Source organism: Ovis canadensis, chromosome 1 (assembly GCF_042477335.2).
Source record: "Ovis canadensis isolate MfBH-ARS-UI-01 breed Bighorn chromosome 1, ARS-UI_OviCan_v2, whole genome shotgun sequence".
Taxonomy (NCBI): Eukaryota; Metazoa; Chordata; class Mammalia; order Artiodactyla; family Bovidae; genus Ovis; species Ovis canadensis.
The window spans coordinates 248,655,635-248,680,145 of record NC_091245.1 but is presented as its reverse complement, the minus strand read 5'-3'; the positions used below and the strand labels follow the sequence as shown (position 1 = coordinate 248,680,145).

The window sequence follows — 24,511 nt, the reverse complement described above, 5'->3', positions numbered from 1 at the left end:
AGGGTAATGTGTACTCAGAAGCAACTCTGATGTTAAATTTGGGGAGTGATAAAATAATATATCTGCCACTGAAGTGAAGGGAGAAAGGGAGGTTCCATAATTTGGGGACATAAAGTATTTGATGTGACTGTGAACTCACGTGGATGAGTAAGATACTGGGAAGTCTGGGGATGCTGCTGAGAGCAGAGCTGTCCCTCTGGGTCTCCACCAGCAAATGGACACACTGTCATCTGTTGGTCTCCTGTATGCTCTGCTGGGTTACACTTTTCTATCCCTGGGACTTGTCTGATCAAGGTTTCATGTCACATTCCTGTCTTGATGTCCCGTGACTGCCCATGTGATATTTGTTTTATATGAGACTAAACAGATTTCTTGAGTCACTGTCAGGCTGATCAGACTAGAGAAGGATCTGTTCTCTCTTTAATAGTGTGTTGACACAGCGTACTGAAAGTACTAGGTAACAGCTAACAAGAGGCATATAGCATGATTATCAGGAGTTAGACACTCTGATAAGCTGGTCCCACCACTTATCTGTGTGATTATAGGCAAGAAGCTGTACCTCTCTTTCCATGAAATGAAATGTAAATAGCAACTATTGCATGGGGGTGTTGTGAGTTGATGCATGTAAGGGGCCAGCACAGGACTTCACTGAGACGGTGCTCAGAAGTGATAGCTGCTGTTCGGTTGTGGTGGTTGTGGATGTTGTTGTCTTTGCTGCTTAGGCCTCCTGGATAAAGATTGAACTGTGATTATCTCCACAATGGAGCTGTGTTTCACCCTTTATCACCTGACCTCAAAGTCCATTTCCATGTGACTTCCTCCGGTGGAGGCTTATTTACAGTGCAAACACTGAGAAGCAGAGGCAAGCTCTGGATGTGTAGATGAGTGATGGGACTAGTGTTTATACTCTGAAAATTTAGAAGTACATTTGGGAACATAAAAGTATGCTGAAAACGTTATGTTATTTGAAAAATAAACACCAATAAACAAGTATGTGTCACAGACACAAAGGCAGCTCTACATCCTGTTCTATAAATTTGGCAAAGCTTCCCTTGAGTTTGGAGTGTTTAGTTCTACCAAGATGTAAGCTAATTTCAGACTACAGCTAAGAGTCAGTTAGAAAGTGGATTGAGACTGAACATACAGACTAATTTCTTTTGACCTAAGCTGGAAGCTGCAAGGAGATCGAACCAATCCATTCTGAAGGAGATCAACCCTGGGATTTCTTTGGAAGGAATGATGCTAAAGCTGAAGCTCCAGTACTTTGGCCACCTCATGCGAAAAGTTGACTCATTGGAAAAGACTCTGATGCTGGGAGGGATTGGGGGCAGGAGGAGAAGGGGACGACCCAGGATGAGATGGCTGGGTGGCATCACTGACTCAATGGACGTGAGTCTGAGTGAACTCTGGGAGATGGTGATGGACAGGGAGGCCTGGCGTGCTTCGATTCACGGGGTCGCAAAGAGTCAGACACGACTGAGCGACTGAAATGAACTGACTGAACTGGAAGCACACTGACACACTTTGGTGGGAAGACAGATGCAATAACTTATCAAGGGATCTGCCCTTTCTTCCCTAAGGGCTTCACTCTGGGTGCCCTGCCTGGGCAATTAGGGATTTATCAGAGCCAAGTGCTCATCCCCTTTCAAGAAAAACCATCCTTTCAAGTGGATTAGCTTGTTTAAATTCTAGTGTGTTATCAGGTGGGGTGTCTTCTCAATGTCAAACTGAAGATGTTGGATGAGAAAAAAGAGAGACACTTTATTACTGAATATAAAGTGGTTGTAGCAGCCTGCTTTCAATGTGGGTGTGAAACCCAAAGTGGTTGAAAATAAATCCCAGACTGTCAGCTGTCTGAGTGAGAAGTGGAAAACTTAAAACCTGGAAACTATCGAGGTTACTTCACAGTCAAACAAATAGGCTCCCATGACAATATCGGAGGTACATCTCCTTCCCTCACTCCAAACCAGCCCACGCTGTAAGGAACTCCAGGCAGAACTGTGGCCTGAACCCTGCTCTCCAGGAAACACCACACATGGTGTATGATGTGGGTCTGGACATCCCCTCAGAGCAAGGCTTCACACTGTTCTTTGATATGCTCAGACTTCAGTGGGAAGGACCTTGGACGGGAATATTCTCTTGATGCAAGGAATATACTCTACCCATGAGAAATCATCCACAAGAATCAAGAATGGACTTTAAAATGAGGGGGAGATATACAAAACATACATTTAGCGAACTATTATATTTCTCTAAACACTAATCCTGGAGAGAAGTTGACCCAGCCGGAGTAAATGATGACCAAGAGACATGTATGTGGGATGATGTCCTGGAAATAATTCTAAGAGAACAATAAAGCTTTGCAAAGTTGATGGATATTTATTGATAAGACAACTGATGCAAAAGGTATAATTCCAGTTGCTTAAAAAAAAAAAAATTCCAGTCGCTTGTCCTGAATTCTTCATCCCAAATTGGCTTTAACTCTTGGCCCCCATGGCTTTACCTCTAGGTTTTAACTCTTGCAGGTAATCTACAACATGTTTTGAGAAGGCTACCACCCCACATCATGACCATCTCTAACTACTAATGCCTGAACTTCCTTAGGATGAGATAAAGTGCTTCATTCCCAGCTGAAGACTAGACCTAAAGGCAAGGACTTGGTAGAGGTAATATTTGGACTTGTATTCATACAAAGTACAAGTGACTGGACCAGGCTTATTCCTGAGAATAGAAAGAGGTAAGAACCTAAAGGTCACCTAAAGGTGACCAACCTAAAGGTCACCAAGGTACTTGGTGAGAGGGCACAATGGAGTATGGGAGTAAGGAAGAGTGCGAAAAAGCAGCTATAAGCTTAATAGCCAATATATATTGAGTGCGTATGGGCTTCCCCAGTAGCTCAGCGGTAAAGAATACACCTGCAATGCAGGAGACCCAGGAAATGCGGGTTTGATCCCTGGATCAGGAAGATTCCCTGGAAGAGGGCATGGCAGCCCACTCCACTATTTTTGCCTGGAGAATCCCGTGGACAGAGGAGTCTGGTGGGCTATAGTCCACGGGATCACAAAGACTCAGACATGACTGAAGCAACTGAGCATGCATGCACACATTGAGTGCTAATGGAGTGCTTTGTTAGATAAAATGCATGCTTTATCTAAAGCAGATAGAGGTTGACAAGATGATCTGAAGTTATTGTAATACCATGTATCTTAATAATTAAAATTTTTAAAAAAGATTTATAACACGTTTCTTTAAGCTAGCCATTAAAAAGCACTTGGAACTGGGTTCTATAATAATTTTGCACCAGTAAATCTGTTGCTTCTGGCTATCCGTCACCAACATTCTGCAGATAGTACAGAATTATTAACCACATGGATGTAAACATGAAAAAAATAGCCAAAGGAGATTGTTTCACCAACACTAATAAATCACTAAAATTGAAATGGAAACAGCTTTGGGGTAAATAATGGCTGCCAAGACTATTACTTAAACCCCAAATTGGAAGTAGATGGTGATACATAACCTCTAAAAACACCTGAAATCTTACTCTCTTTTGGGGTGGTTAACACTTTTTAAGGCCATATGATCCTATTAGTAATTAATATTCAGCTTTGTGACATAATGTATTAATGAAAAGCTTATCTCCAGAAGAGAGTTAAGTCAGAAATACCAGTCTCAATATTGTTTTTTGCTAAAAATGAATAAATATCTTAATTTAATTGACAGGAAGAGATATTGGTTAACATAGGAAGCTGTTACTACATGACTCATCAAAAAGAAGAAAATAATGTTAGTTTCCTGCAGCAACAGATTAAAGTAAATCACTAGAAGAATTATGTTTTCTCTGGCTAAACCAGCTGCTATTAACCATGAGACTAAAATGTATGCCTTCATGCAGGACTGTGTTCAAATGAAATGAAATTTTAAAACATTAAGTAAAGAATTCATGGTTAATGCTATTAATAGAATGACCCTGGAAACTGCACCTTGATTTCAGATTCAGAGGGTAAAATCAGCAATGTAAGCTGAAAATTAATGAAAACGTGTTAGAAAGAGTTATCTTAGAGCAGATGATAAAGAGGAAGATGAGATGAGTGAGTGACAATTTGCTATAAAACAGTTTCAAGTTATCATGAAAACTACAGGAAGTGTATATAGCATGTATACAGAATTCGCATCAATTTGGCGGAAAATGAAATAATGAGCATTAAGTGAATACTCATGGCTAATGCAACATTCAGGCTTTTTTAGCCTATCATTCCAGAAGATCATGATGATAGCTTGCATGCAGGCATCAGTGCTAAGTCGCTTCAGTTGTGTCTGACTCTTTGCGACCCTGTGGACTATAGCCTGCCAGGTTCCTCTGTCCATGGGATTCTCCAGGCAACAATACTGGAGTGGGTCGCCATGGCCTCCTCCAGGGAATCTTCCCTACCTAGGGATTGAACCCATGTCTCTTATGTCTCCTGCATTGGCCTGAGGGTTCTTTGCCTCTAACATCACCTGGAAAGCCCGATAATAGCTTAAACTATTGTATATGAACTAATATTTTTTCCTGACACCACACTATCCAAGTCCTAAAAGGAAATATCTGCTAGGACAGGAGGACTGTTTCATTCATTCCCTCCTTTGCTCAATTGTTCATTCATTCATTCATGAAATCCTGTTGAGAATACATCACAACCATTATTACATGCTAGATATGAAATCCATACTAGATGCTCAAAGTGGTGGTGGTGGTGAAGTCACTCAGTCGTGTCCGACTCTTTGCGATCCCATGGACTGTAGCCTACCAGGCTCCTCCATCCACGGGATTCTCCAGGCAAGAATACTGGAGTGGGTTGCCATTTCCTTCTCCAGGGGATCTTCCCGACCCAGGGATCAAACCCAGGTCTCCCGCATTGGAGGCAGATGCTTTAACCTCTGAGCCACCAGGGAAGATGCTCAAAGTACTGACACTAAATTTCACCAAATCAAAGATGCCATTACAAGGTACACTATTACTTTGTATACTTCGGGAGCCTCGTGGGCCACAGTCCATGCGATTGCAAAAGAGTTGGAAATGCCTTAGCAACTAAACAGCAAGAAGAAAAATGCTACTAACTGCACTTCTGACTCCATTGATTATAAGACAAGATTGACTTCAGCAATGATAGAATGTAAAAAAATGTGCAGTTGGAATCAATAACACAGCCACACAAAACAACAGTCCAAATCCAGTGCTTCATGCCAACATCAGGCCATTAAACGCACTAGCTTCTGGACAGTTCATGTATAACTAGTGTATTATCTGCTTGGATCTCTGGGGAAAAGTCTAAAGAGAAGTTTTTAAAGTCTCTGAGGAGATAGCTTTAAAGTCTCTGAAGAGATATTTTTAAATTTTTTAACAATTTTTTTATAATTACATATCAAAAGGTAATATATCCCCTCTGCTAATTCTATTGTTCAGTTCAGTTCAGTTCAGTTCAGTTGCTCAGTCATGTCCGACTCTTTGTGACCCCATGAATTGCAGCACGCCAGGCCTCCCTGTCCATCACCAACTCCTGGAGTTCACCCAAACTCATGTCCATCGAGTCGGTGATGCCATCCAGCCATCTCATCCTCTGTCTTCCCCTTCTCCTTCTGCCCCCAATCCCTCCTAGCATCAGGGTCTTTTCCAATGAGTCAACTCTTCACATGAGGTGTCCAAAGTACTGGAGTTTCAGCTTCAGCATCATTCCTTCCAAAGAAATCCTAGGGCCAGTCTCTTTCAGAATGGACTGGTTGGATTTCCTTGCAGTCCAAGGGACTCTCAAGAGTCTTCTCCAACACCACAGTTCAAAAGCATCAATTCTTTGGCGCTCAGCTTTCTTCACAGTCCAACTCTCACATCCATACATGACCACTGGAAAAACCATAGCCTTGACTAGATGGACCTTTGTTGGCAAAGTAATGTCTCTGCTTTTGAATATGCTATCTAGGTTGGTCATAACTTTCCTTTCAAGGAGTAAGCGTCTTTTAATTTCATGGCTGCAGTCACCATCTGCAGTGATTTTGGAGCCCCCCAAAAATAAAGTCTGACATTCTATTGTAAACAACTCCAATTCTCTGGCTAAATCTGGTCTTATTTTGGTAATCAAGTCTCTGCTTGCTGGCACTAGGTGACCCCATCAGGCAAGTGCTCAACCTTAGCCTGATCCAGAGAGCGAGCATCTTCTTAAATTGTAAATCTTACCTACCTTGATTGCCTCACTGTAGTCCTGATATTGGATAAGAGAACCTCACAGTTGTTTTTGCTGTCCCCATCCCTGGATTTGGGAACTGTGTGACTTTTTCCATTTGCCCCCCATGTCCTCTCTCCCTCCTCCTCCACATTGTCTTGTGATCTGGGATGCTCACCAAGGTGAACCGCCTCAAGTGTGTTCTCTTGCCCTCTGACTCTGGATTGGTTTTGGCTGAAGGGAAGTACTCCTTCCAAGATACTGGAAGGAGGGAAGTGAATGAAGACAGGGTGTTTATTCCAGGCTCCCTCCTTGCTAGGTCACCATGGTTGACTGTGTCTCTCTCCCAAAGCCTCAGCTTCTTGCTGTCAGTCTGCTCCATGCAGCTGCTCTCTCTGGGTTCTGGCCAATACTCCCTTTCCCTGCCCTTTCAGGTACAGGTTGTAACTGCTCTCCACTGATTCTAGTCCCAGGGTGCTGCACTATCCCTTGCTGGTTTTCTTAAGTCATCTTTCTAAATATTTCCTTTATTAACTTCCTTTAAATGAATCAATTTGAATGTATCATTTGTTTCCTACCAAAACTCAGGCTAAAATAGAATATTTCATATGTGTAAGCATGCAGATGCAGAAAGTTCTTACTTTGAACTAGGAACTTTGTAGAGACATGAAATTTCTCAAGGAACTCCTGAATATAATAAACAAATCATACACAGAGTTCTGTTTCCAGCCATAAAAACTGGAACTGCCTTTTAAACTGTTTCTCTAGGGCATCTGCATATTCATGCCCAACTTGACATAAAGGCTCCCAGCCCTAGACTGGCTCAGATTTTCACTTGGAAAATCTGCTGACTGCAGATATTAGGAGCGTAGATCATTTCACAGACCTATTAGGACCTACACAGGAGGCATAAAAGTGGTCTAGAACCAAATCCTCTTATTACATCCAAAGGCAAAATGTGCTTTATTAAATGCTCCATCTTAAACTACTGAAGTCTATAGAAAATGTTAAAAGCTCACAGAAGGCTTTCTGGAAGCTGAAGTTGTAATCTAGAGAAGCAGTGAGGTGGACCTCACCACCTCAGCAATCTGGGTCCTTCTGACGTCCTGATGGTGAGCTTGGTGAAAGCAGTTCATGTAAGGCTCAGAAGGGACTTTAGGTGGTCTCAGCCTTTGCTGTTGTTCAGTCCCTCAGTCGTGTTTGACTCTTTGCAACCCCATGGACCGAAGAACCCCTGGCTTCCCTATCCTTCACTATCTCTTGGAGTTTGCTCAAACCATGGCCATTGAATCAATGATGCCATCCAACTATCTCATCCGGTCACCCTCTTCTCCTCCTGCCCTCAATCTTTCCCAGTATCAGGGTCTTTCCTAATGAGTCAGCTCTTCCCATCAAGTGGCTGAAGTATTGGAGCTTCAGTTTCAGTCCTTCCAGTGGATATTCAGGGTTGATTTTCTTTAGGATTGACTGGTTTGATCTCGTTGTTGTTCAAGGGACTCTCAAGAGTCTTCTCCAGCACCACAGTTTGAAAGCATCAGTTCTTTGGTGCTCAGCCTTCTTTATGGTCCAACTCTCACATCCGTACATTGAAAAAGCATAGCTTGCAAAGTGATGTCTCTGCTTTTTAATATGCTGTCAAGGTTTGTCATAGCTTTTCTTCCAAGGTCTCAGAGGTAATTCGGTTGTAAGTAATAGAGCCCAGATGTAAAACACTTTTAAAATTCAGGTTGTTTCCTTTCAACTTTGTATGTTGCTTACCTTGAATAAGCAGATGAACAATGATGGGGGAGATTCTAAAACCATCTTTATCCTTTGGTGAGAATGGACTTTTAGGAGAACGAAAGATTAAAATGAAGAGATTAGTTGAAGATACCTATTTCCTGTGGTGTCAGGATATAACAATACAGTGAAAGTGAAAGTGAAGTTGCTCAGTCATGTCCGACTCTTTGCAACCCCATGGACTGTAGCCCACCAGGCTCTTCAGTCCATGGAATTTTCCAGGCAAGATTACTGGAGTGGGTTGCCATTTCCTTCTCCATGAGATCTTCCCGACCCAGGGATCGAACCTGGGTCTCCCGCACGGTAGGCAGGCGCTTTACCATCTGAGCCACCAGGGAGTGAACTTGAAATCTGAAAACAATATGGCTGCCGTGTGGCATGGGGTGGTATTTCTCAAGCTGCAGTAATTCACAAAATCCCTTTCTGATTTTTTAAATTACTGAAAGCAACTTCTACCATTATTTCTTTAATATTTTTCTTTAACCTTTCTTTCTTCCATTCTATCAGTTTTGCTTCATGTATTTTGGGGCCTTGTTGTTAAGAACATGTCTTTAAAATTGTTATATTTTCCTAATAATTGACCCTTTTTTTTAATCATTATAAAGGAATCTCTAGCAAAGTGTGATGTGTGAGACAGTCCATTTTATCCTCTATTAGTATTCAGCTCCAGATCTCTTACAGTTACTATGTCCATGGTATATCTTTTTCCATTTTTTGTCTTTTAGTCTACTTGTATCTTTGAATCTAGAAGGACTTTATCTGTCTAAAATCTACTCCAATAATTTCTGCCTTTTCATTCATTTAGTTCATCCATATTTAATTATTGCTATAGTCATATTTACCTCTGCATTTTGCTATTTTTTTCTACATGTTTCATGAGCTTCCCAGGTGGTGCTAGTGGTAAAGAACACGCCTGCCAATGCAGGAGACTTCTGAGATGTGGGTCTGATCCTTGGGTGGGGAAGGCCCCCTGGAGAAAGAAGTGGCAACCCACTCCAGTATTCTTGCCTGGAGAATCCCATGGACGGAGGAGACTGGTGGGCTATGATCCACAGGGTCGCAAAGAGGTGAACATGTCTGAAGTGACTTTGTAAGTATGTGTTTTTTTATTTCTCTGTTCTTCCATTATTGTTTTCTTTTGTATTAAATGGATACTTTCTGTGTACCATTTTAACTCTTCTAATAACTTCTAAAATGTTTTTTGAGTAATTTTCTTAGTGGTTGCTCTGGGAATTACAATATACATCATATCAGATTCTACTTCATGTTTATACTAAATTAATTCCAGTGAGATATAGAAAATTTGTTCCACTCTATTCCTTCTCACTTCTTTTATATTGTTAATACTATGTATAGATATATATCACATTTATATATCTTACAAACACAACAGTATAGTGTTATAATGTGCTTTATATAATCTCACGTCATTTTCAGAAATTAAGAAGAAAGCAAAAAATGTATTTATAAACTTTTTATATTAATCTTATTCACTGTTTCTGGTATTCTTTATTTCTTCCTGTGGACTTGAGTTATTATCTCATTTCACTACTTTGCTTTCTTTCTTTTGTATTATTGTGGTCAAACACATATCTTTATATGCTAGAGGCCCCGAGAATTAAATGTTATAGATACTGTTTACCCTACTGTCTTCTAATTAATGAAGAGAAGAAAGGAAAACAAATACATAATTATGTTGTCTTTTATACTTAATAGGTGATTTCCTCTGCCAGGACTTCTGGTTTTTCATATGGATTAAATTACAGTCTAGTGTTATTTCTTTTGAGCTTGGAGAATTCCTTTAATATTATTTGTAAGGCAGGTTTGCTAGCTACAAATTCTCTTAGTCTTTGTTTATCTTGGAATGTCTTTATGCTTTCCCCACTTTTGCAAGATAATTTTGCTAGATGTAGCGTTCTTGGCTAACGGTTTCTTTTTCTTGAAGCATTTAAAATGTGTTATCAAGTGCTTTTTGGACTACTTGTTTCTGATAAGAAGTAAGCTGTAATGTCATTGGAATTTTCTTCTATGTGGTAAATCATTATTTCTCTGTTGCTTTCAAGATTTTCTCTTTGTCTTTTACTTTCAACATTTTGACTACAATATGTCTAGATATGGTTCTTTTTTCATTTTTTCTGTTTGGAGTTCATTGAACCTGAAGGTTTTAGATCAATGTTTTTCATCATACCTGGAAAATTTTCACTATTATGTCTTTGAATAACTTTTCTGCCCTTCCTCTCCTTCTGGTACTCTTATTACAAGCATGTTTGTGTGCCTGATGGTGTCTCAGAGGATTTATTCACTTTTCCTCATTCTTTTCTTTAGTTTTTAAGATTGTATAATTTCTAGTTATCTACCTTCAAGTTTGCTGATTCTTTTTCCAGTTCAAATCTACAGTTGAACCCCTATAGTGAATTTTCCATTTCAACAAGTGCTGTATTTTTCAACGTCCAAATTTCTATGTTTCAATATGATTTCTATGTCCTTATTGATATTCCCTATCAGTGAGCCATGGTCATCCTGCTTTTCCTTTAATTTTTTTTAAACATGGTTTCATGGTTTTCGTTGTTTGAACATATTTATAATAGCTGCTTTGAAGTATTTGTCTCCTTCACCCAGGATCCCTCAAATGCAGTTTTTATTATTATTATTTTTTACAATATTGTATTGGTTTTGCCATACATCAATATAAATCCACCATGGGTGTACACATGTTCCCCATTCAAATGCAGTTTTTAATTGCTTGTTTGTTGTTGTTTTCCTATTCAAGGGACACATTATCTTGTTACTTTCCATAGTTTATAATATTTTGTCAAAAATAGACATTGTAGATATATATTGTACCAATTCTGGATTCTGATTAGCCCTGTCTCCTGCCCCTAGGGCATGATGATGTTGCTATTTTTTATTAGTTTGTTTAGTGAATTGCCTGGACAAATTATGTAGTTTATCTCTGTTTTGGAAGTCCTGCTCAATTGATGTCTTACAAGCTTAGTTTATCTTAAGCAGTAATATCTGTGAAATCATGGTTTGACATACTAGCTATATATTTTATGTATCCCTTTATCCCCCGTACACCATCAACATTCATTGGATCTAATTTTAACTTATGTTTTGAGTAGCTTTATTTGTAAATATTGCTATTTAACAGCATTTTTCTTCTTATAAGTCTTCCAAAGCTCAGAGAGAAATCTGACATATTAAAAAAATAAAATAATACCACTTAAAAAAAATTATCCCAATATAGGTCTACTGGACCTTTTAAAAAGCTAAAATATGTTATAAAGTCTTAGTCATCTTATTTTTTCTGTCTTGACAATTTTGCTATTTTATCATTCTAGGAATTATGTCCTCATCACTCATTATTCCAAAAGATGCTAAAAATACTAAATTAATAGGAAAACAAGAAAACTGATGGGATTGCCTAGGTACAACAGGCAATGACAATATGTCATTATTTTATTATCCTTAATGCTCTTATTATGTTGCCTCAAGTACTGCATTATCTGTTAAAAAGTATTGCATCATCTTCTATAAAAGGCGTCTTACAGAAGACAGAAGGGTTTGTAGTCATAGTCTGCTTTCTCTGGACACAACTCAGAGTTTTTTCATTTCTCACCCATAATGAGAAAAGCAATAGATTTTACAGTAGAAGACATTTCACAATTATTAGACAAATGAGAAGACAAATGCAGAGACAACAAAACTCTATTCTCCAAGGATGATGGTCGAATTGATTGTATTAGCTAAATCTTAGACCATAATTCTTCCGATAACAATATCCTAGATGAATTGTTTTAAACTCCAGAATCCATGAGTGATGAATATAATTCTAAGAGAACAAAGGAAATATGGCATTCTCATCCATTTAGTCATTGAAGAGGAAGAACTTTATCATGTAATATTTTGCAACAAGAACTTGGATTATCCCATGATTCTAAAAGAATATATTCCTTATTCTTCTATCTTTTATGATGGGAAACAGTGGAAACAGTATCAGACTTTATTTTTCTGGGCACCAAAATCATTGCAGATGGTGACTGCAGCCATGAAATTAAAAGACGCTTACTCCTTGGAAGAAAAGTTATGACCAACCTAGATAGCATATTCAAAAGCAGAGACATTACTTTGCCGACTAAGGTCCGTCTAGTCAAGGCTATGGTTTTTCCAGTGGTCATGTATGGATGTGAGATTTGGATTGTGAAGAAAGCTGAGTGCCGAAGAATTGATGCTTTTGAACTGTGGTGTTGGAGAAGACTCTTGAGAGTCCCTTGGACTGCAAGGACATCCAGTCAGTCCATTCTGAAGGAGATCAGCCCTAGGTGTTCTTTGGAAGGAATGATGCTAAAGCTGAAACTCTAGTACTTTGGCCACCTCATGAGAAGAGTTGACTCATTGGAAAAGATTCTGATGCTGGGAGGGATTGAGGGCAGGAGAAGAAGGGGACGTCAGAGGATGAGATGGCTGGATGGCATCACTGACTCGATGGACGTGAGTCTGAGTGAACTCCGGGAGATGGTGATGGACAGGGAGGCCTGGCGTGCTGCAATTCATGGGATCGCAAAGAGTCGGACATGACTGAGTGACTGAACTGAACTGAGAGCCAAAATTATTTGATATGATTCATAAGTAGACAAAGGCTGAATCAGATATATATATAAAGAAAATTAAAATAATTCAATAGATATTATTACTTTAACTGGTATTGTAAATCTAAGATTGAAATGTTCTATAATGTGGAATTAAAAATATGACCTCTTCAACATAATTATGATTAATCAAAAAATTTTTTAAATATTAAAATTTCCCACTTTTGTGATGGAAATGCAGAAAGAAGGCCTATAAATAATGATAAGCTAGAACCTCTTAGTGATATGTTTGAAATCTGGAGTATGTTTCAGGTGTGTGCATGACGGTTGACAAGAAATTAATTGAACTCAGAGAATGTTGCCAAGTTGAGATTTCTCTCTCTTATGTATCTAGAGAGAGGAAAAATATATAACAAAAATTGTTTTCTGTGTTTGTATTCTTTATGAAAATTTTGAATAAAGTTGTTTTTCACTATCCTTTTATTCTCCTGAAAATTATTTGTAAATATTTTAAATATAAAAAGCAAAAGCATGTTGGACCTAGATGGTAAATGACGATTTTTTTTTTCTATTATGTGTTTGGTCACTCAGCTGTGTCCAACTCTTTTGTGACTCCATAGACTGTAGCCTGCCCATCTCTCTGTTCATGGGATTTCCTGGGCAATAATACTGGAATAGGTTGCCATTTCCTTCTCCAGGGAATCTTCCTGACCCCAGGATTGAACATGCGTCTCCTGATTCACAGGTGGTCTCTTGCATTACAGGCAGGTTCTTTACTGCTTTTTCTATTATATTAGGGTTTAAACACAAATGTGTAACTTAAAAAAATAAAGTTCATCCTTGTGCCTCCTAAAATACTCCTGTATGCTTTAGGTACAGATTGTGCTACCTTGCCTGATGGTTTTGGAACCAGGATGACTTAGGTTTTAATTTTGGCCCCACTCCTTTTAGCTGTGTGACCATGGACAAGAAACATCCCTTCTATGAATACTAGTTTATTCATCTATAAAAAGAGGATAATAGGACCTGCTCTGCAGAGTTAACATCACATTCAGAGATGACGACAAGGCACCCAGTGTATTTACTAGAAAACATTAGGCGCTCAATAAACACTCTCTTTTTTCTTCTTGGTATTAAGAATTTTTGTTAAGGACAATACATGATTTGATTAAGACTAGTGGAAAAACAGGACTGGCTCAAAATAAACATTAAGACTAGAGGAGAGGCACTGTGTGTGTAAGTGTGTGTGTGTTTGTGCATTCCTGCTAATAAGTCCCTTCAGTCATGTCTGACTCTTTGCGACCTATGGACCGTAGCCCACCAGGCTCCTCTGTCTATTGGATTCTCCAGGCAAGAATACTGGAGTGTGTAGCCATTCCCTCCTCCAGGGATCTTCCCGACCAGGGATTGAGCCCACGTCTCTTATGTCTTCTGCATTGGCAGGCAGGTTCTTTACCACTAGTGACACCTGGGAAGCTCATGTGTGTGTGTTTAAAGACACACAATTAAGTGAAAAATAAATAAATCTTAGTGGAGAAGTGAGATGAAGAGTGTTTCTCCATAGATGAAAGAGAAGTGGAAGGATTATATTCTGGGAGTATTATACAGACTTAGAGGCTAGATAGAGACCTTGACCTAATCTCTTAGTATTGTGAATGAAGAGCTCCTACAGCTGGGATATCTGTGCAGTGCTCCAGATATCTGTTGGAAGTATAAGGTTTTTTGTTTTGTTTTATTTTTTTTACACATAGGACACCTAATTATTTTTTGGTTTTCCCTGCTGACAATTTCATTACTATACTAGAAGAAAATGAAAGCAACAAGGGGGATTTCTATTTTGCTGTCACTACTGACCAAGAAGTCAGAATGGTGATGACAAAAAAAGAATAGAAAATTTAGGGGAAGCTTGCCACATTACCCTGGACTTTATTAATGTGAGGAAAACACATGAGGGACTAAATCAGGTACAATCTCTGGCATTAGCAAGGCATTAGTTCCTAGGATTCAGGAAAGATATGGTTAAACTGTCAGTGGTAGAAATCACTGCAACTCTTTTGCATTGAACAGAACAAATAGGTAATATTGAAAGTCACATACTGTTTGGCCCCAACAGCCTATTCCGGGGAATTGATTCTGAGATTAAGCTATCCAACTGGTATTTAAAATAAAATCTAAATTAAAAGCATCATCATTTTCACCACAGATTATCACCAACATTCCAAAAACTTGTCTAGAAACAATTTAGGTTTTCTTACTTGACCCCCAGTCCAATTCCCCTAGGTCTGCAGTCAGCAAATATATTCTGTAAGAGGCCAGTAGTGATTTAGGCCATGTGCTCAGTTCACCCTTTGTGAACCCCATGGACTATAGCCCACCAAGCTCATTTGTCCACTGATTTTTCCAGCAAGAAAACTGGAGTGGATTACCATTCCCTACGCCAGGGGATCTTCCTGATGCAGGACTTGAACCCTCGACTCCAGCATCTCCAGCATTTGCAGGTGGATTCTTTACCACTGTACCACCTGGAAAGCCCTAATTTAGGCCATACTCTGTTGCAACTACTCAGCTCTGTGGTTGTAGCATGAGCCCACTCATAGACAATATAGAAAGAATAAATGGCTATGTTCCAATACTTTATTGTTAACTCTGACATTTTGTTCCCAATAATTTTCATATGTCAAGAAATAATCTTTAAGAAATGTGTCTTCAACCACTTAAACATGTAAAAATCATTATTAGCTCATAAACCATACAAGAAAAGGTGGCAAGCCTGCCCTAGGATGTTCCCACTACTGTGGTAGAAGAGAGACTTAGAGAGAGTAGAGACCTTCTTTTCCCCTACTCCAGAAATGGGTCTGGATTTTCCTGGTACCACCCTATAGTAAAGATGCATTTCTTGCTCATTTGTCATCTTAGATGCTAATTCCTATTTGTAATGTTCTTTTTTGAGAAAGAGACATTTGTCCATTAAGCATGTTTGGTCTAGCACCCTATCTCACAAAATATTATCAACACCAAGGAGGAAGGAAGGAAGAAACAAGTATTTCTTGACTTCCAATGGAAAATTATCTAGGTTTTCTGAAATGGAGTAAATGTGGTTCCAAACAATATAGCCCTTTAAACTTGATGAAACCACCCCCCTGAAGAGCAGGTGGACACCACATAAAAATAAAGGTACCTGTAGGATGGGAAGCCTTTGTTATAATCCGAAAACTGCTATTTGTTCAGTTTTGCACCATAGAATTCCTGCTGACCCTCTTATAGACTTCTCCCGAAAAGGGCATGTAACTTTCTGGGCTCACAGATGCACAGCGCTTTGTTTGTTTGTTTGCTTTTAAGGAGCACCTTTTCCACTTAACCATAGAACCAGGATTCTCTTTGCTTCAGAGATTGGTTGGCAAACTGAGGCTAGCAAAGTTCTCCTGAACCAAAAAGTCAGAGCCTAACCAACTCTAAGGTTCATTTCAAAGTTTGTCCATGGCTTAAGTTCTTTCCATGGGAAAATGGCCTAGTGGTTTTCCCTATTTTCTTCAATTTAAGTCTGAATTTGGGAATAAAGGAGTTCATGATCTGGCCATAGTCAGCTCCTGGTCCTGTTTTTGCTGACTGGATAGAACTTCTCCATCTTTGGCTTCAAAGAATATAATCAATCTGATTTCAGTGTTGACCATCTGGTGATGTCCATGTGTAGAGTCTTGTGTTGTTGGAAGAGGGTGTTTGCTATGATCAGTGCATTCTCTTGGCAAAACTCTATTAACCTTTGCCCTGCTTCATTCTGTACTCCAAGGACAAATCTGCCCATTACTCCAAGTGTTTCTTGACTTCCTACTTTTGCATTTCAGTTCCCTATAATGAAAAGGACATCTTTTTGGGGTGTTAGTTCCAGAAGGTCTTGTAGGTCTTCATAGCACCGTCCATCTTTAGCTTCTTCAGCATTACTTGTCGGGGCATAGGCTTGGATTATTGTGATATTGAATGGTTTGCCTTGGAAACAAACAGAGATCATTCTGTCATTTTTGAGATTGCATCCAAGTACTGCATTTCGGACTCTTTTGTTGACTATGATGGCTACTCCATTTCTTCTAAGGGATTCTTGCCAACAGTAGTAGATAAGATGGTCATCTGAATTACATTCTCCCATTCCAGTCCATTTTAGTTCACTGATTCCTAAAATGTCAATGTTCACTCTGGCCATCTCCTGTTTGACTACTTCCAATTTGATTGATTCATGGACCTAACATTCCGGGTTCCTATGCAATATTGCTCTTTACAGAATTGGACTTTACTTCCATCACCTATCACATCCACAGCTGGGTGTTTTTGCTTTGGCTCTGTCTCATCATTCCCTCTGGAGTTATTTATCCACTGATCTCCAGTAGCATATTGGGCACCTACCGACCTGGGGAATTCATCTTTCAGTGTCCTATCTTTTGGTTTTTCATACTGTTCATGGGGTTCTCAAGGCAAGAATACTAAAGTGGTTTGCCATTCCCTTCTCCAGTGGACCACATTTTGTCAGAACTCTCCACCATGACCTGTCTGTCTTGGATGACCCTACACAGCATAGCTCATAGTTTCACTGAGTTAGACAAGGCTGTGGTCCATGTGATCAGATTGGTTAGTTTCCTGTGATTGTGGTTTTCAGTCTGTCTGCCCTCTGATGGAGAAGGGTAAGAAGCTTGTGGAAGTTTCCTGATGGGAGAGACTGACTAGGGGGAAATTGGGTCTAGTTCTGATGGGTGGGGCCATATTTAGGAAATCTTTAATCCAATTTTATATTAATGGGTGGGACTGTGTTCCCTCCTGTTATTTACCTGGGGCCAAACTATGGTGGAGGTAATGAAGATAATGGTGACCTCCTTCAAAAGGTCCCATGCATGAACTGCTACATTCAGTGTCCCCAGCCCTGCAGCAGGCCACCGCCAATCCACGTCTCCGCCGGAGACTCCTGGACACTTACAGGCAAGTCTGGATCACTTGCAGTGTGGGGTCACTGCTTCTTTCTCCTGGGTCCTGGTGCACACAAAGCTCTGTTTGTGCCCTCCAAGAGTTTCCCAGTCCTTTTATATAGTGATTATAACAGTGGAAGTGACAAATATATTCAAAGGATTAGATCTGATAGAGTGCCTGAAGAACTATGGTAGGAGGTTCCTGACATTGTACAGGAGGCAGGGATCAAGACCATCCCCAAGGAAAAGAAATGAAAAATGGCAAAATGGTTGTCTGAGGAGGTCTTACAAACAGCTGTGAATAGAAGAGAAGTGAAAGGCAAAGGAGAAAAGGAAAATATACCCATTTGAATGCAAAGTTCCAAAGAATAGCAAGGAGAGATAAGAAAGCCTTCTTCAGTGACCAGTGCAAAGAGATAGAGGAAAACAATAGAATGGAAAAGTCTAGAGATTTCTTCAAGAAAATTAGAGATACCAAGGGAAATTTTCATGCAAAGATGTGCACAATAAAGGATAGAAATGGTATGGACCTAACAGAAGCATAAGATATTAAGAAGAGGTGGCAAGAATACACAGAAGAACTATATAAAAAAGATCTTCATGACTCAGATAATCATGATGGTGTGATCACCAACCTAGAGCTAGATATCCTGGAACACAAAGTCAAGTGGGCCTTAGGAAGCATCACTATGAACAAAGCTAGTGGAGGTGATGGAATTCCAGTTGAGCTATGTCAAATCCTAAAAGATGATGCTGTGAAAGTGCTGTACTCAATATGCAAGCATATTTGGAAAACTCAGCAGTTGCCACAGGACTGGAAAAGGTCAGTTTTCATTCCAACCCCAAAGAAAGGCAATGCCAAATAATGTTCAAACTTCCACACAGTTTCACTCATCTCACATGCTAGTAAAGTAATGCTCAAAATTCTCCAAGCTTTAACAGTACCTGAACTGCGAACTTCCAGATATTCAACTTGCATTTAGAAAAGGCAGAGGAACCAGAGATCAAATTGTCAACATCCTTTGGATTATCAAAAAAGCAAGAGAGTTCCAGAAAAACATCTATTTCTGCTTTAATGACTATGGCAAAGCCTTTGACTGTGCAGACCACAACAAACTGTGGAAAATTCTGAAAGAGATGGGAATACCAGACCAACTGACCTGCCTCCTGAGAAATCTGTATGCAGGTCAGGAAGCAACAGTTAGAACTAGACATGGAAAAAGAGACTGGTTAAACAGAAAAAGGAGTATATTAAGGCCCTGCTTATTTAACTTATGTGCAGAGTACATCATGAGAAATGCCAGGCTGGATGAAACACAAGCTGGAATCAAGATTGCCGAGAGAAATATCAATAACCTCAGATATGCAGATGACACTACCATTATGGAAGAAAGTGAAGAAGAACTAAAGAGTCTCTTGATGAAGGTGAAAGAGGAGAGTGAAAAAGTTGGCTTAAAACTCAACATTCAGAAAACTAAGATCATGACATTCAGTCCCATCACTTCATGGGAAATAGATGGGGAAATGGTGAAAACAGTGACAGACTTTATATTCGGGGCTCCAAAATCACTGCAGATGGTGACTGCAGGCATGAAATTAAAAGACACTTCTTCCTTGGAAGAAAAGTTATGACCAACATAGACAGCATATTCAAAAGCAGAGACATTACTTTGCCAACAAAAGTCTGTCTAGTCAAAGCTATGATTTTTCCAGTAATCAAGTATGGATGTGAGAGTTGGACTATAAAGAAAGCTGAGCACTGAAGAATTGATGCTTTTGAACTGTGGTGTTGGAGAAGACTCTTGAGAGTCCCTTTGACTGCAAGGAGATCTAACCAGTCTATCCTAAAGGAAATCAGTCCTGAATATTCATTGGAAGGACTGATGCTGAAGCTGAAACTCCAATACTTTGGCCACCTATGTGAAGAGCTGACTCATTCGAAAAGACCCTGATGCAGGGAAAGATTGATAGCAGGAGGAGAAGGGGACGACAGAGGATGAGATGGTTGGATGGCATCACCGACTCAATGGACATGAGTTTGAGTAAACTCCGGGTGTTGATGATGGACAGGGAGGCCTGGCGTGCTGCAGTCCATGGGGTTGCAAAGAGCTGGGCATGACGTAACTGAACTGAACTGAGTGACATGACTGAGTAACTGAACTGAACTTATGTGAAAATGAAATAATAGGGGATAGGTTTAAATAATGTCTTTTTCAAGGTAACTAAGCAGTGTCTTTCTCATAATTTAATATGCATCTTGTAATAATGTAATCCTCATAATTTAATGAGGATCTTGTTAGAATGAAGAATTTGGGTCAGAAGAGTTTTAGTCAGCTTGGGCTGCCATGACAAAATACCATAGATTGGGCTGCTTCCACCACAGACATTTATTTCTTACAGTTTTGGAGGCTGGGATGTCCTAGATCAAAGTAATGGCTGATTTGGTTACTAGTAAGATCTATTCCTGGATTGCCCATTGTTGGGTTCTCACTATGTGCTCATGTGACCTCTTTTGTGTGTATGTGTATGTGTGTTGAGAAAGAACACAAGCTCTCCAGTGTCTCTTATAAGGAGATTAATTCTAAAGGATTGGGGCCCCACATTTATGACCTCATTTAATCTTAATCAGATTGTAAAGAATCTGCCTGCAATCCAGGAGACCCAGGTTCAATCTCTGGGTTGGGAAGATTCCCTGAAGAAGAAAATGGCTATCCACTCCAGTCCTCTTGCCTAGAGAATCCCACGGACAGAAAAGCATGGAGTTGCAGAGCCAGACACAACTGAGTGAATAACACTTCCACACTTTACCTCCTAATAGGCCCTATCTCCGAAACAGTCACACTGTGGGGAGGGGTAGTTAGCATCAACATACGAACCTGGGGTGGTTACACAGTTCCGTCCACAACAGTAGGTGTGTGTGGGGCCTGGGATTCTGAGTTTCTAACAAGCTCTTAGGAGATATGATTGCTGCTGGCCTTTGGACCACATTTTGGGTATCAGGGAACTAAAATCAAAGGTCTCACATTCTGCTTTAGGACAGAGAGAGGGTACTCAATGATTAATAGGCTGACATGCAGCTAATCATGTTAAGACTTGTTAAGAAATGATGCTGATGAGAATAATAGCACTGCATCCAATTTGTATGTAAGATGTCCTCAAAGAAAGCACAAAGATGTAAAAAGAATATCTCAATAGCAGTCAATTCTTCAACAAATGACCTTGAGGGAAACTACCTTAGTGAGTACCTTTCAGATTTCTGAACTTTTTATTAGATATGTGAAATTCTTCAGATGAAATGCTTCATGTCTCAAAATTTGTAAGCCTATGACGAAAGACCCTTTACTCTGGAGCATTATTAAAAGCTCATTTTCAGTTGATGCAAAGAGACAAAAACATTGGTACCACATGAGAAAAATAATCTTAGCACATAAAGGAGAAGAAAAATCCTGGCTAAATTTCCAAATATATACTATTATTCACTCTTCAGAAATAGGTGCAACTTAAAAAAGATGAAGAATAAGGCCATTTTGCCATCATTTTATTTGGGCTGCTGATAAGCATCACCAGCCAGGAGAAATGAGGACCAACTTTACAAAAGAGCTGCACACAAAGAAAGGGAAAAGAAGAAGAAAAGAAAATGCCAGCCCAGATATATTTTGACAATTTCCTAAGAATGTGGGAAGTTAATTCTGGGCTCAGGAATATCATTTTTCTCTAGTGATATATCAGTGGTTCTCAGAACTACTTTGGGTATCTGTAGCTTTATTTTCCTTGAGCATGATTTGGGCTCATTTGGAATGAGGTCAGGTCACTGTGCCTGTGAACGGTAGTAATTCAAAGAAAAACTTAGGCTTCAGTTGTAAATGATGTGATGTCCTGCTATTTCTTTTGACTGAAGAGTGGTGGCTAAACACAATGATCTGATCTTCCATGGCCTGAACTTGGGAGAAAACTTTTTGGGATACTGGTCAGAAATTCTCAGACATAGGTTCATAGCTGGAACACCAACCTGAGCTCTCCATATTGTAAGCATCTCTGAGAGTCCAGACTAGTGACTTAGCCTCTCAGCAACAAAGCATAGACTCAATCAAAGTGCTAGAAAAGTGTAATTAAAATCAGCTGCCAGTATTCAACCTTTCCATTTCATTCACTAGTTAAACCTCTTCACCAAAAGACTAAATTAACATGGCATAAATTTGTGGTAGAGAGTTAAGCAAATATACTTTGCCTGAGGGCTTTCTTGGTGGCTCAGTTGGTAAAGAGACTGCCTACAATGCAGGAGGTCTGGGTTCAAGATCACTGGGTCAGGAAGATTCCCTGGAGAAGGAGATGGTCAATCCACTCCAGTATTCTTCCCTGGGAAATCCCATGGACAGAGAAGCGTGTTGGGCTACAGTCCATTGGGTCACAAAGAGTTGGACACGGCTTAGCGACTAAACCACCTACTTTGCCTGAAGCTGTTCTTCAACATTAAAGGGAAAACAAAGCTGGCCTAAGTAGAGGCATAGGACAGAAAAAATCTTTCCTGGATGCTTCACTGTCTGGCTTTTTCCCCTCCTCTCAAACAAATACTATGATTGACCTGCTGCTTTTATAGAAGTTATAAAGGAAGATTGACTTGGATGGAATCCAGAATGTTTATTACAAGATTTGTTTTTAAAAGTTATCTGAATATTATGAGATCTTGACCAATGATTCTTTTATTTGATTCCCAAGGTCTAGATTTCTCAGTGATGTGTTGCTGGGGTTCTGGGATGCGGGGGCAGGACTGAGGACAAACATAAACTGAGCTGAAGTGCTAAAGCTGTATTTAATAGTCATTGAGCTACAACTGTGTAGTTGTGTTTAATTACTTTCGGAACAAGTCTCTTGAGAAGCTCCCTTGTTCCCTAAGTAGGACGTTAGAGCTGAATAATGAGGCCTGATTGAGGAAATGCTGACCCTGCCTGTTTCTGTCTGCCCCCGCCCTCCAGCCCCAATCTCCCAGGACAGTCCCTGCAAACAGAGTGGCAGAGGAGATGGGTGGAAAGAATAGAGCTTTCTTCTCTCTCATTCTAGAGTTTGGCTGTACTTCTCTGGGATGAGCCTATTATATTAGACTGAGTGAGTGAATACATATTATGAATATATATATATTATATATATTATGAAATATATTATGTGAGTGAAAGTTTCTCAGTTGTGTCTCTTTGCAACCTCATGGACTGTAGCCTGCCAAGCTCCTCTGTCCATGGAATTCTCCGGGCAGGAATAACTGGATTGGGTAGCCATTCTCTTCTCCAGGGGGTCTTCCCCATCCAGGGACTGAACCCTAGTCTCCTTCATTGCAGGCAGATTCTTTACCATCTGAGTCACCAGGGAAGAAACATATTTTTGCTTATATATCACCTTGATATGCCAACTGTAGCCCTAGACTGGTGACACAGGCATATGGGTGAGCAGGGGCATGTAGAAATTTCACTAGAGTATGTCTCAGGTTTATTGTTGCTGTTTTCCCCTCTTAACTCATCTTCTTGATCTGAAGGTCCAAGTTTAGGGAGCATTTTCTCCCATTACTTTCTTATTTCTTGTGCACTTGTTGCTTCTTAGGTTAACATGGTAGATTCTCTGGATGTGTCTTCTAGGGCTCTTTGCTTGTTCCACGTGAGTTCTACTTTGGGGACGAGCTTTCTGCGTCTTGAGATATTTCTTTCACTTGATCTCTCAGAACATGAATTCTATTCTCAGCAGTGAACATTCATTTTTTCAATTTGTCTACTGAACTTTGAAAACTCAGAAATATCCTTCTGGTTTCCAGCAGGCCTTTCTGTGCTCTAATTATATCTTGTTCTAATTACTTTTATTAATGTCCCCTCTCTCTCTTTCATTAGTTCTACTGTAAATGAAGTTGCCAGCTCTACTTGCTCAGCCATGTCTTTCTTCCTCTGGCTACAGAGTCCCCTGAAGTGGGTTGTAATTTTTCATTACTTTCTGATCTTGTGGGCTCCCCTAATACTTGTGCCAGTCAGCCAGTTGGGGAATTCTATCAGCAAAAACAGAGCAAGGGGCAGGAGGCATGCCAGTGTCCATTTTTGTGGGTTGATGGCCAACAAGTAGGCAAATTGTTACCTTCTGTTGAGATTGGGTGGAAGCTTTGTTAGTTGCTCAGTCATGTTCAGCTCTTTTGTGACCCCATGGACTGTAGCCCACCAGGCTCCTCTGTCCATGCGATTTCCCAGGCAAGACTACTGGAGTGGGTTGCCGTTTCCTTTTCCAGGGGATCTTCCCAACTCAGGGATCGAACCCAGGTCTCCTACATTGCAGGCAGATTCTCTACTGTCTGAGCTGCCAGGGAAGCCCAACTGTCTGCTGAGATACGGGTCAAATTCTCTCAATATAACAGAATCCAGGCCACAAGGGAGGTCCCATGTAGGTTGAAGAGGGTGAGTGTAAGTTGGTGACCTCTTTGAATTCAACATGTGTAGTCAGGAGACACATAGCCCCCTTTCAAGCAGGTCAGAAAGACATCGGCCAGATGCGGTTCTTTAGGGAGTCACAACGTTGAAGGTCCTCACGTTACAGCTCCTCCTTTGCTGTTGGTCATCAGGTCTTGCTGGCTGCTGCCAACTACAAATTGGCACTCACCACCTACCTCTACAAAGATTAAATTATGAGCCACTGCAGCTGCTGACCTTCAACAACCCTTGAAAGGAGTTCAGTGTGGGGATCAGGAACAAGACACTCTGTGCTCTGGGAAAAACTGGCAAAACAAGCCTTCAGATAGTTATTTTCAGGAGAAAAACTATGAGCTCAAATTCTTGCACCTTCTCATATCTAGAAAAGCACCAAAATCATTAATGGAGACATCTGCTTCTCGTGACTAGCAGCAACTTTCTGCCAAAAAGTACATGCTTGACTGCATGTACTCTCCCTTCACCAAAATCACATATATACTGACCTCCCCCCACCCCCTACCTCTTCAGAGCAGTTCCTCAGAGCTCTCTGAGGTGCTGTCTCT

The 24,511-nt window shown here is 40.1% G+C and overlaps 1 protein-coding gene and 1 non-coding gene across 5 annotated transcripts in view; both read right to left on the bottom strand.

Moving 5' to 3' along the window:
* SLC9A9 (solute carrier family 9 member A9) overlaps positions 1 to 24,511 on the bottom strand; it is a 651,239-nt gene that overhangs the window by 147,598 nt on the left and 479,130 nt on the right. The window lies entirely within an intron of this gene.
* On the bottom strand, positions 8,243 to 8,314 carry TRNAG-ACC (transfer RNA glycine (anticodon ACC)). The gene has a single exon. It is a non-coding gene; the product is annotated as a tRNA-Gly (tRNA).